General features: G+C 35.5%; 1 non-coding gene across 7 annotated transcripts; it reads right to left on the reverse strand.

Moving 5' to 3' along the window:
- Window positions 1-263: 263 nt before the first annotated feature.
- LOC112185755 lies at window positions 264-7,548 on the reverse strand. 7 transcript variants are annotated; one of them, XR_005805842.1, is made up of 8 exons: window positions 6,929-7,546; window positions 5,597-5,675; window positions 3,961-5,179; window positions 3,494-3,855; window positions 2,768-2,971; window positions 1,687-1,950; window positions 1,500-1,588; window positions 271-1,120 (listed from the first exon to the last, which is right to left on the reverse strand). It is a non-coding gene; the product is annotated as an uncharacterized LOC112185755 (transcript). The 7 variants fall into 7 exon arrangements; XR_005805841.1 differs by having other exon boundaries at window positions 264-1,120; window positions 3,961-7,000; window positions 7,381-7,548; XR_005805840.1 differs by having other exon boundaries at window positions 268-1,120; window positions 3,961-5,675; window positions 6,929-7,548.
- Between the last annotated feature and the right edge of the window lie 7,005 nt (window positions 7,549-14,553).

Raw genomic sequence — 14,553 nt, forward strand, 5'->3', positions numbered from 1 at the left:
ACAATGTGAAACAGAAGCAAAGAGTACAAATTGGAAGAGTATCCTTTGGAAACTCCAGGAACTTAATTACATTTGCTATTTCAAATGTATTTTACATTCTCATTCCCCTGATACACAACTGAATTCAAAAACAAAACAAAAGATTTGACAGGGGACATGAACAGACATGGGGAGAGATAATAGACATGTTTTTCTATAATGTTACTTCATTTCTGATTTTCTTTTTCAATATATGACACAGGTTGGGCCCGAGAATATGGTTTTCAACAACAACGAGACCATATATTAGATCCTAGTAAACATAGCTGTTATGGTATTGACCAAAAATATATCACAAACTAATAAACATAGCTGAAACATTTAATTCCCAAATTGTCTAACTCCCCACCCATCTGGCAACAAGTACTCAGAACAAAACAACAAGATTTAGCATACTCAAGAATTTCATGCATAATATTCAGAGCCAACAATTTCATGTTTTATCATGATTCCCTCTCATCAATGGTTTCTGGTATCTACTGTCCTTTGTCCTGCATTACAGAAGAAATTGCAATCTTCCCACCACCGAGAAAGTTGCAATTTTGGTTCTCCATTGAAAGCAATCACTGAGATTATCAGATGAGGAGCTTACACTAGCTAAACATTCTTGTGCTTCCTAAACAAGCTTAATTCATATGTGAAACATCATGATAAAGAATATGCTGCATTACATGATTAGATTGCTGAGGTAACACAACAATGGCATATAATGGTACAATGATTGGAGTACAACAACCTGACACCTCATAAATCCTAGGCTAGCTTGCAATGCATACCTATGATTGAAATGATCATCCAGCACCGGATTTAGTTCAATTGAGATTAACTCTGTGGGGGCTGCACAGAGCATGTGATGTTTAGCTTTTCCAAAATTCTCATCAGTTGGTTGTGATTTCCAATACGAGCTCCGAAAGAGAGGAAGACTTGTACTTTTGTGGTTGCGATTTCCACCAACAGAAGCCACAATACAATGCTAATAACAATCAAGATGCTAATCACAATTTATCCAATTGCTTTACAGCTTTTTTTGGTGTCATTTAAACTATGAATTCATCCTTCTGCGAGCGTTGTAGACCTTCACCTGCAAAATCAGAATGTAGAAAATGTTTCACCTTTTTTTGTCAAAGACGTCAAAAAAGTAACCCCAACAACTCATTTTGTGGTACCAACTGAACTGATACATGATTAATTAAGAGGGATATATGTTGCTTACTCTTGCAGCTCACTATTCAAAATAATTTTCTGAGTGCTAGACGGCTTCAGTTATTCATGACGAGTAAGAATGTCTACAGAAGCATACTCAAGTGCTATATATGGTTTTATAACGGATGAGATGCATGATTTCATGGTGTATATTTATGCATGATAGAGAAGTAGAACTCCATAACTACAGATCAGTGCATGCTATTTATATGGAACTGAGAGGTACTGATACATAAATAAAGGGCTTACTGGCTTACCAGCTAATCTTTTAGAGATCTTCAGCAAAAATGCAACTTCCACCTCTTCCTCAATCATGAACCTCATGAGGTCCTCCTCCTCAATGCACCTACTCAAATGAAGGTATAATATATGTCAAAGGATCAAAAATGAAAAGGTGACCAGAATATAATTAAATACACACGTTATTAAGGTAGCATTTCTTACTTGGAACCAAGCAGAGAAACATTAAGGAAAATGTGGTAGGCAGCAGCAGTTGCTTCCATCTCACAGGCAATCTCCTGGCTATTTTGTTCACCCCTTCATCGTACAACTCAGTACAGGAGAAGATGGACAGCCCTGCCGAACTAAGAAACCACATCCACCAATACCTCCATGGTCCTACCTGAAACCTCTTCTAGCTTCATTTTCAGAAGCTTTCCCATATCAATGTATTATTTCTCCTCTCCAGCTTTAGCCTTCTTTGGCCTCCTGAAACTCAGTAGTTCCCCACCCATATCAATCTCAATCAGCAAAGACACAGCAAAGAGACAGAAGACACAGGAAAGAGGCAAAACCCTATATTGATCAAGTCTTACACGTAGGGTATCACGAAACAATAATAGACAGAAGATAAACCAGTTTTGCAAAGAAGATGAAAAGAGCCAGATGAACATGCCAGAGGTGGAACATCAATTTCAGACATGGATTACATAATAGGGTTGGATGAAATGGAAAACCAGAGAAAATACCAGATAGCATATTGAGGTTGATGATGCCTGCTGTTCAGAGCCATTTGCAATATGAAGGTTTCACCGGCTGTTATATATGACCAACTATTGAAAGATTCAAACTTGGATAGCAATTGAGAAATAACTACTGTACTAGTAAAAACCCTTAAAATCAACACTAGAAAAACCTATCAAAATCTGAATGACTAAATATTAAGTATGTGGAATCAAAGAAATTAAATAACAAAGCAAAATTTTAACTTATGACGAAACAGGGGAGTGGGAAACACTGGTAAAGAGAGAAAATAGATAATTCCACTACAGATTCAGTCAGGACCATCAAAAGTACACAAACGGAAAAGAAAACTGAGCAGTCTAGCCCAACAGCAATAGAAAAGTGATTCGAATTTCAGAAGTGGGATTATCTTATAAAACAAGGACAAACAATATAGAAGCTAAGCAAGCACCTAGAAACAATTCAAAGGTACATGCGTATAAGTTTAAATTTACTACTGGAATTAAATTTAGAAGCAAACACAGTAAACAAAGCAACATTAGAAGCTCTTTCTGGAACTCACCATTGGTCTAGCAAAGGATATTCACAAGTTTTGCAATTGGCAAGTAATGGAGCTTAGAGCAACGAATCAGTGTCAGGTTTTTAAGAGACAATAGGTGTCAGACAACAAAATGAGACTACTTCTTCACGCACTGAAGCCGATTATCATGCTCTCTGAGATGTGTGGCTTTCTAGAACACACTTCATTCAATTTGCAATCAGTCTTCTGCAATATAGAATACCAAGCAATTTTAATTTTAAATTTAAGGCAATCCCGCTTCCAGAAATGACTCCAATTTTGAACAATCTCTTATAGACATGATTTGAAGAGAAGAGAGAAGGATGTGCGTCTGCTCTTGAAGCGAACTCAGTTTTGTACATACTTATGTTTTCATCTCATTCAACTTAGGTGCATGCATTCCTCCACTAGGAATCTTCAAAGGATTCAAGATTAGTTTTATACTGTACCATGATGAGTACTTTGAGAACTTAAAGATAAAAAAATTTGAGAAAATAGTAGTGCTTTTGTTTATTTAAGCAGCTAGCCTCAAAGCAGAAAAACACAGAAACTACAAAACTGCAAGGAGCTAGATGGAAGTTATTTTTGAATGGAGTAAATTACCAACCAAACATGAGTCAGAATCACACTATCATACAATTACATAATTAGGTACAGAATCAAATGACACGCCAAGATATATCGACACATTAAAGGGTTACCAAACAGGACGACAGTTCAACACCTCACCTCCTGCTGCAGTGTGCTTTGAAAACTTGATCTTGATTGTTTTAAGCATGGCTACAGCCTCTTGCATGTTTATCCTCTCTTCCGGTGATTCTGCTGAACAAGCAACAGCTAATCTCATAATAGATGATAAGCACTCCCTCTTGCTCACGAACTCATGATCCTCCTCGGTTCCAAGTAAAGTAGCATCCACAACATCAGCTATCGCATTTGCAACTAGGTGAGGCAGGGTTCCCATTGACTTAATCTCATTTCCCCAATGAAGATCTCATCAGTTGGTTTCCTTCTTGTAAATGTTTCCATCACTACAATACCGAAACTATACACATCCCCTCTTCTGGTCACTATTCCTTCCATTCCATACTCTGCGTATATAAGATTGATTTAAAAACATTAAAAAAAAAATTACAAAAACTTTCATAACTAAGGACAATATAGAGAATTGAAAGATTACTAAAAGAGCACAACACCTGGAGCAATATACCCAATTGTGGCCAGGGTCATGGTTTGAGTCATAGAATCTCCTCCACCCAAGAGTCTCGCAATACCAAAATCAGCAACATGTGCAACCATATCATCATCTAGTAAGATGTTGCTCGGCTTCAAATCGCAATGGACAATTACAATAGGTACTTCATAATTAATCATGGTGAAGGTACTCCAATGCTGATGCAACATCTATCATTATATCCAACCTCTGCACTAAGTCCAAAGAAGAACTCTGAGAATACAACCACTTCTCATGGCTCCCATTAGGCATGTAATTCAATACAAGACCTTTGAAATCAATTTGACTACAACAACTGATGACTTTGACAAGATTTCTGTGATGAACATTACTTAGCATTTCACATTCAACCTCAAAACTTGCAAATGCCCCTTCTAAATCCAAATTGAAAACCTTTATTGCAACATCTGTCTCATCTGGAAATGTTCCTTTATATACTGAGCCAAAACCCCCAATACCAAGTAAGTTGCTTTCATTGAATCCATCTGTCGCACATAGGAGCTCTTGGTATGAAACCCTTCTGCGTAAAACTTGAGGCATCAAGATAATATGTGCTGCAGCTGTTGCATTCTTTTTTCTGCGTAACATCAACATCCAAAATATGGAGGCCGCTAGAAGCATGACAAGATCCCCAGAATAACATACTTCAAGATAGTTATGCTAGTTTTTCTTTTGCATGGTGGAACTTGAAATTGGGATCCACCACAGAGTCCATGGTTTGAAACAAATGATTCAGCAGAGAAGTTTATGAAAGGACCACCGCTTGGAATTTCTCCTTGGAGTCTGTTGAAAGACAAATTTAAGTACTTGAGATATGAGAGTGCTTCAAGAGACTTTGGAATCACACCAGAGAGACTGTTCTGAGATAAATTCAACAGTTCTAAGCTTAAGCAGGTAGCAAAGGAACTAGGAATAGGGCCTTCAATAAACTCTCAACGCTGCTTGGTATACTACCAGATAATTGGTTGTATGATACATCTATGTATGCAACACCTGATAGAGGTCCAATTAGAGAATTGGATGACAAGTCTAGTTCCAAGATATCTGTAAGTCCCCACAAGGAAGATGGGATTGTGGAATTCAACAATTGGATTCTAAGGATAGATATCTAAGAGATGCTGTTAGATTACCCAAGCAGGAAGGTACAGAACCAGAGAGTTGATTCCCATATGGTATAGGACCTGCAACAGTTATATCAACACCCTGGCATTATTCCATATACTAGAAAAACCACGTGAGAAAATTTTTATTTTTTATTTTATTTTTATTTCTTGCTTTTCTTTTTCTGAACATGGAAAGTGAGGAGAGAGATAAAATTGAGAGAAAAAAAAAACAGGGGGAGAAGAGAAAATAAATAGTTATAAAATTCAATTAGAAAATTAGTAATGCTGCTTTATAAATTTTGTCAAATACAGAATGATTACTACAGTACACAAATGTAAAACGGTTACAAATGTGTCTAAATCATTATAGATAGGAACAATATATACAATATGATTATCAAACTATGAAATAATCATCATCTTTTGAATTGATTTGCTGAACCGGATTATAAAAATATTAAGTGATTAAATATATGCAATTGATATTATGAATACCTGTCAAGCTGTTAAGCTTCAAGTTTAATTGAAGAAGTTGTTTGCATTGCCCAAATATGGAAGGAAGTGGACCATTAAACTGATTGGCACCCAAATTCAACTCTTGAATATTAGAAAGATTTTGACAAATATTGTCAGGAATTCTACCAGTCAAATTGTTACCATAGAAAGTTACAGTAATCAAAGATGACATGTTGAAGATAGTCATAGGGATAGGCCCTTTTAAGACATTGTATTGCACAAACAATTTTTCCAGATGATTCAAAGTGCCGATCTCATTTGGAATTTCTAAAAAATCAACACACATTCCAACTGATATAAGAGATATGATATACTTCGTGCTATTCAACAAGAATAAAAAAATTTAAATATGGGACACGCAAGGTAACTAATTATCCATTTTAATCAACAAAATTGATGGAAGTCATACCTTCAAAATTATTACTATCAAGGTAGATCTCCTTCAACATTGTTAGGTTCCCGATTTCTCTAGATATTCTACGTGTTAATAACTATTTATTAGATATCGATCTCCTTACCTTAACAAGCTAGGGTGTCAATCATATATAATTGAGAAGACTTCTAATCATTACCACACATTGGTTACTTGGGAACAAATCATGATATATAAGAACAAAATAAGATGATTATTAAAAATATGCAACTGATTTTACGAATACCTGTCAAATAGTTCGAGCTAATATCAATCGTTTTTATCTGGGTTAAGTGATGAATATTAATGGGTATGTTATATAATAAAAAAAAGTGGTTTACATTGCGACCATTTGGATGGAAGTGGACCGTCAAGCTAGTTGTAAGAAAAAGCCAACTTTTGAATGTTCTGAAGATGCTGACATATATTGTCCAAAAGACTTCCAGTCAAGTTGTTTTCATGTAGACTCAAAATAATCAAAGGAGACATGTTGAAGACAGCTATAAGAATACTCCATTTAATTAAGGCGTTGAAGTTCACTAACTACTTCTCCAAGTGATCTAAAGCCAATCTCATTTGGTATTTCTTAAGAACTAACAATCATATATTATAGTTGATCATCTCCATACAAGATGTTTGATTGAAGTTTCAAGTATTGGGTATATGCACAGTTATTTGCTCTTTGGTTAATCCTACAAAACCGATTTGTGACCTACCTACGAAATTGTTACCATAAAGGTATATCTCCTATAACATTGTTAGGTCTCCAATTGCTCTTGCTATGCAATAATTATTACTTAAAAAAAATAAGCATATATTGTACCTTAACATGCTAGCTAATTAAGGTGGTAATAGGTTAGGGTTCCAAATAACTTGGTGATAGATAGTTTAGTTCATACCTGAGAGTTGGTTATAACTCAGATCAATTTTTTGCAGAGCAGATAAGTTGAAGATTGTAGCTGGTATGGAACCTGAAAATTGATTACCAAACAAATTGAATACTTGAAGTTTGAATAAGGAGCCAAACCATGATGGAATGACTCCCATGAACCTGTTGTTTCTCAAGCTTATAAACTTCAACCGACGCAGGCAAGCCAATTCTTGAGGCAAGATACCATGAAAACTATTATTTTTGAAGTCCAGAACAACAAGAAAAGATAAGTTGCCTAGTTCCCAAGGAATGGTGCATGTGAGACCAAAGTAAGATACGTTCAACTCTGCGATTCGATGATGGCTTGCACCATAAGTGACTCCAACCCAGTTACAAACAGGGGTTGTGGTTGACCAGTTGGTGAAGACTATGTTTTGAGGGTCATTGGTGATACAGGCTTTGAGAGCAAGAGGAGCATACCGGTCTGTGGTGATGTTAAGGTTGGTTTGTGCTGCCATAGTTAAGCAGCTAGCCGCCTCACAACAGATCAAGTATATCAGGAAGAACCAAGTAACTGTCTTCATTGTTTGAATAATGGATATGCAAAGTATGTGGAATTGTTCACTGAGGAGAGTTACAAGAGGAACTATTTGGAGATAGTTCAATATATATACACACGCTACTAATTCAGAGAGGTTATAGGTCTCCGCTTAATTTTCAATCACATGTGAAAACTCACAGTATGTCCAAAGACTTGACTAGCACACAAACAAATATGATTGAAAAGGAAATATGTGGATCAAAATGTTAATGGATGGATTAATCAATCCATGAGAAGATTGACAAGGAAATGTGTGGATCAAATTGTTAAAGGATGGAATCATCAATCTAAGAGAAGGCTCACAGTAGCTAAACTTCATTTTTGGAGAGAGTGGTGGAAATGCATGAAAGACAAGCTCAAAGACTTGAACAACAAATGGACCATCAAAGTAGACTTGAGACCTCTCCTTTGTCCATCAATCGCAGAGAAGACTCTCCATTTAGCCGTAAAACTCACAACCTATTGAAATTTCAGATGTCTAAATGGCGTAACGACACATGTATCATCACCGTAAAACTCACGACCTATTGAACTTACACCATATAGCTGAATAACATAAAGATCCCGAGGGAAGTGTACCTGCTCCAGTGGTGGCAAAAAGCAAGAATTAATACAATTGGAAAGTTGAAGATAAACCAACTGGAAAGAATAATTTGCTAACCAACTAGGAAAGCTTATGCCCCCCATACGAATGAATCGTGAGAATTCTTTGTTTTCTATACGGTTGAAGGTTAACTAGCACTAAATTTGTAATTTTTTTAATTTTTTTTAATTTTTTTTATTTATTTATTTTTTTTTTTGTGAATCGTCAGTGTCAAGGTGTCAAGGTGTCACCTCTTTATGATGAAACTTGTCCATCAAGATACTTCTTCTCCCCTATATTGGCCTCCAAAGCATCTTAGACATAGACAATATTATGAAGCCCTGAAATATGAAGTACTTCTCGCAAATGCCAAAGCTTCTTCAACTCTGCAAAACCAACCTTTGAGTTCTTTCCCAACACAAAATCACTGACATTTGAAGGTCTTTCATTTTTCTCATATGTGGTATTGTGGTGGCATCCTTCCTAATTTTGTATCTTCTGATATTAAGATGGTGCAACTTTATCAGCCTTGCCAAGCTGGGAGGCGATTCAGTAAGAGCACGACAATCTGTCAACAGTAATGTTTGTAAATTATACAAGTCGCACACTGCATCTGGTAACATTTTGATTTGAGCATTAGATGACAGGTCCAAGTGCCTTGGATGTTTCAAGTTGCGAATTGAACTAGGCAACTCCTCAATAACAGAGCTTGATAAAGCATTGTAGCATTGGCAACAGATCATATAGTACCTTGGCTGGAAGGAGGGAGGGAAATTATTTACCTAGATTAAAAGGTGCGCAAATTTTTTGCTTTATATAAAGCCTCAAACTTCTCATGGTCATGATATTTTGCTTTCATATATGAAAAAGAGACAAGCTAGTGTACTGGTAGGTATGAGATACCCTAATTTACAACTATTTGAACAAAAATTTACAAGTATTTGAACCAAAATTACAACATTGAGAACAAAAGTTACCATATTCATTTACACTATTTACATATAATTAAACAAAAATTACAACATTGACAACGAATTTGTTCAAAGCTTGTAAAATGTCGTAAGAGGTGTAATTACCATTATTAGAACTAAGATTACAACATTGACAACGAATTTGTTCAAAAACTTGTAAAATGTCGTAAGAGGTGTAATTACCATTATTAGAACTAAGATTACACAAAGTATGACTCAAATTACAACTTTGACAACAAAATTTGTTCTCACTTTTGTAAATGTGGGTATGAGATACCCACCACTACACTAGAATTTCCCTATGAGAAATGGCATGACTAACTCATAATGCTGAATGAGGCACTGTCCTCCAGTCTAACACAGAATTCTCTAGATACAAACTTTCCCGAATAACTGATAAGGTCGTGCATGATGAAATCGTTGCCATATCGATGTTGAAGAAATGAACTTGAGAGTAGATCATCAAAGTAGCCATTTCCAACTTCTCTCAACATTCTCTCCTTTTTTTTTTTTCAGGTTTTAAGAGACCTTTAGCCATCCATAACAATTTGAGGTTGTCATTTCCAACTTCTTTCTTCTATCGAAAAAATTGATATTCTTATCTGACAACTGCCATAAGTCGCTCTTCAGTATGTTATTCCATTCCTTCAAATTCAATTCAGGGCAATAAGAGCACAAAAGACCCCCAAGTGATTTGCAGCCAAAGAAAGACCTTTAAGCAAGTTCACCTGTTGAGGTTACTGGGTCAATACTATTCATTTCTTTTTGCCTTTCATTTCCACCATTTAGCTCACTACATCAGATACTGTTCACAAAAGGTCACCGTTTGCAAGTCGCGAAATTGACCCAAAAAGTGACCTAGAGTGACAATTTGTCTTCCGATACCTTCAAAATTTGAGTGCGCACTAACACAGTAACACAGAATTTTTGAAGGCATGCTTTGAAAATAGGAACCAACAGTCTTCCTCAGATGTATTAGATGATGAGATTTAAGAGTACCCATCATAGAAGCAAGAACCTTGATTGCGTGGTTTCACAATGATCTTACTTCCATGCACTCCATACTCAAAGGGATGTTTTAAAAAATCCTAGTGCATGCAGAGAAATTACTGAAGGAAATCGAAAGCTCGGCATTTAATGGATTGCTTCCGAAGTCTAAATATCTCAAATTTCTAAGATTTGGCAGACAAGAAAAAATTACTGAAGGAAATTACTGAACAGTATTTACCAATCAGATGAATGATTTTGCAACAGCAATTTTGGATTGAGGGGCAGCACCCACAACGAAATCAAGACCAAGATCATCAATACCAAGATCTCAAGAGAGAGCGGTGTAGATAATCTTGACGCGAACCTCTCCGGCCTGCGGCGGAGCCACCTGGACGTCTTCGATAACCAAAGGCTTGTTGGGTACGTTCACAGGCCACCGCCGCTTTGTAGGTGATGACTTGACCTTGGGTCACCATGGATTTGACTGTAACTGAAACCACAGAGCGAAACGGGAGAGAGATAGAGAGAAGATGAGAGATCGGAAGAAACCACAACTCCTATTGCTGCTCTCTTTCCATGGCTTCTTGAAGACAAGAGATACAGAAGAAAAGAGATAGTGAAGAAAGAGAAAGTTGGTTTTATTATATTTTATATAATATCTGAAAAAGTAAAATAATAAAATAATATATAAATTTGACATCATAGTTTAGAGTAGAAGTTTGTCCACATCATATTTTAAATTTGAATTTGACATTAGCATTTTCACCAATTTGTTCTAAAAATACTTTTTAATTGGCAGTACAGGGACGACCAAATAGTGATGCAGAGAAATTACTGAAGGAAATCGAAAGCTCGGCATTTAATGGATTGCTTCCGAAGTCTAAATATCTCAAATTTCTAAGATTTGGCAGACAAGAAAAAATATTAACTTCTCGAGTAGAGGCATCAATGGTCAAATTATTGAAGGCCAATGTGAGCCATTCAAGATTTGTCAAGAGGCACAGAGTGCTTGGAATAAATCCAGAAAAAGAGTTCTCACCCAGGTCTAGACTCCGAATCTCAGAAGCATTGGAGATGGATTTGGGGATTACTCCACTGAGGTGATTCCCTCCTACTGAAAACCATTGTAGGTTTGGAAGCCCAAGGCCTATGTTTGCTGGGAGGCTACTTGAAAGGTGGTTGAGGCCGAGATCTAATACTTTTATTGTGGAGATATTGAAGATTGAGGATGGGATATGGCCATTTATATTATTTTGAGCGAGCGACAATATCTCTAAATTAGGAAGATAACCAATCTCATATGGTATAGGACCTGCAACAGTTATATCAACACCCTGACATTATTCCATATACTAGAAAATTTTTATTTTTATTTTATTTTATGTTTATTTCTTGCTTTTTTTTTTTTTGACGATACTTGCTTTTCTTTTTCTGAACATGGAAAGTGAGGAGAGAGATAATATTGGGAGAAAAAAAAAATAGGGGGAGAAGAGAAAATAAATAGTTATAAAATTCAATTAGGAAATTAATAACATTGCTTTATAAATTTTTATCAACAAAATTGATGGAAGTCATACTTTCAAAATTATACTACCAAGGCCGATCCCCTTCAACATTGTTAGGTTCCCAATTTCTCTGGATATTCTACCTGTTAGTAACTATTTATTAGATATCAATCTCCTTACCTTAACAAGCTAGGGTGTCAATCATATATAATTGAGAAAACTTCTAATCATTACCACACATTGGTTACTTGGGAGCAAATGATGATATATAAGAATAAAATAAGATGATTATTAAAAATATGCAACTGACTTTACGAATACCTGTCAAATAGTTCGAGCTAATATCAATCTTTTTTATCAGGGTTAAGTGATGAATATTAATGGGTAAATTCAATTAGGAAATTAGTAACGTTGGTTTATAAATTTTGTCAAATGTAGAATGATTACTACATTACACAAATGTAAAACGGGTACAAATGTGTCTAAATCATTAAAGCTAGGGACAGTATATCAAAATATGAAATAATCATCATCTTTTGAATTGATTTGCTTAACCGGTTTATAAAAATATTAAGTGATTAAATATATGTAATTGATATTATGAATACCTGTCAACCAGTTAAGCTCCAAGTTTAAAGAAAGAAGTTGTTTGCATTGCCCAAATATGGAAGGAATTGGACCATTAAATTGATTGGCACCCAAATTCAACGCTTGAATATTCGGAAGATTTTGACAAATATTGTCAGGAATTCTACCATTCAAATTGTTACCATAGAAAGTTACAATAGTCAAAGATGACATGTTGAAGATAGTCATAGGGATAGGCCCTTTTAAGGCATTCTGTTGCACATACAATTTTTCCAGATGATTCAAAGTGCCGATCTCATTTGGAATTTCTGAAAAATCAATACACATTCCAGCTAATATAAGATATATGATATACTTCGTGCTATTCAACAAGAATAAAGAAAATTTAAATATGGGACATGCACAGTAACTAATTATCCATTTAAATCAACAAAACATCATACCTTCAAAATTATTACTATCAAGGTAGATCTTCTTCAACATTGTTAGGTTTCCGATTTCTCTGGGAATTCTACCTGTTAATAACTATTAATCAGATTTTGATCTCCTTACCTTAACAAGCAAGGTGTCAAGCATATTTAATTGAGAAAACTTATGATCATTACAGCACATTGGTTACTTGAGAATAAATCATGATCTATAAGAAGAAAATAAAATGATTCACGCTATGTGTCTCTAGCGCCTTGCTATGTGTACGTATTTAAATGTGTAATGATTAGTCTATTTCTATGTACCACTGTGGGTACTACCACTATCTTCTTGTCTGTCTATCGATGGCAGTGGAAGGGTATGTAACGGCCTTTTCTAGCTTGTGATGAATATATTGATACCCAATTTGGGTTTGAATTAAAAAAAAATGATTATTGAATATATGACATTATGAATACCTATCAAATAGTTCAAGCTAAGATCAGTCGTTTTTATTTGGGGTAAGTGACCAATATTAATGAGTATACTATATAATAAAAAAGAGTTGTTTACGTTGCCACCATTTAGATGGAAGTGGACTATCAAGCTGGTTGTAAGAAAAATCCAACTTTTGAATGCTAGGAAGATGTTGACATGCATTTATTGTCCGGAAGACTTCTAGTCAAGTTTCTTTCATATAGACTCAAAATAATCAAAGAAGACATGTTGAAGACAACCACATGAATAGATCATTTTAAGGCAATGAGGTTCATTGACAACTTCTGTAGTTGATCTAGAGCACCAATCTCATTTGGTATTTCTTAAAAATTAAACAATTATACATTATAGTTGATCGTCTGCATATGTACAATGACTATCTCTTTAACTAATTCAAAAAAACCAATTTGTGACATACCTATGAACTTTTTACCATAAAGATATATCTCCTACAATGTTGTTAGGTTTTCAATTTCTCTTACTAAGCAATAATTATTAATTAGAAATAAGGGTATCTGATACCTTAACATGCTAGCTATGGTGTTAATAGATTAGGGTTTTAGATAATTTGTTGGTAGGTACATTAGTTTGTACGTACTTGAGAGTTGGTTATCACTCAAATCTATTTTTTGCAGAGCAGGTAAGTTGAAGATTGTAGCTAGTATGGAACCTGAAAATTGATTACCAAACAAATTGAATACTTGAAGTTTGAATAAGGACCCAAACCATGACGGAATGACTCCCATGAACTTGTTGTTTCCCAAGCTGATAAACTTCAACCGACGCAAGCGGGCCAATTCATGAGGCAATATACCATGGAAACTGTTATTGCTGAAGTCCATATTAATAAGAAATGGTAAGTTTCCTAATTCCGGAGGAATGGTGCCTGTGTGACCAAAGTAAGAGAGGTTCAATTCTGCAATTCGATGATGGCGTGCACCACAAGTGACCCCAACCCAGTTACAAATAGGAGTAGAGGTTGACCAGTTGGTGAAGATCATGTTTTGAGGGTCACTGGTAATACGGGCTTTGAGAGCAAGAAGAGCAGACCGGTCTGTGGTGATGTTAAGCTTGGTTTGTGCTGCCATAGTTAAGCAGCTAGCCACCGTATAACATATTAAGTATTCAAGAAAGAACCAAGTAACTCTCTCCATTGTTTGAATAATGGATATGCAAAGTGTGTGGAATTGTTCACTAAGGAGAGTTACAAGAGGAACTAGCTGGAGATAGTTCAATATATATGCACACGCTACTAATTCAGAGACGTTATAGGTCTCCACTTAATTTTCAATCACATATGAAAACTCACAGCACGTCCAAAGACTTGACTAGTACACAAACAAATATGATTGACAAGGAAATATGTGGACCAAAATGTTAATGGATGGATTAATCAATCCATGAGAAGATTGACAAGGAAATGTGTGGATCAAACTGTTAAGGGATGGAATCGTCAATCCAACAGAAGTTCTATAGTAGCTAAACATTTTTGGAGAGAGTGGTGGAAAT

The sequence above is a fragment of the Rosa chinensis genome, chromosome 2 (assembly GCF_002994745.2).
Source record: "Rosa chinensis cultivar Old Blush chromosome 2, RchiOBHm-V2, whole genome shotgun sequence".
NCBI classification, from domain to species: Eukaryota; Viridiplantae; Streptophyta; class Magnoliopsida; order Rosales; family Rosaceae; genus Rosa; species Rosa chinensis.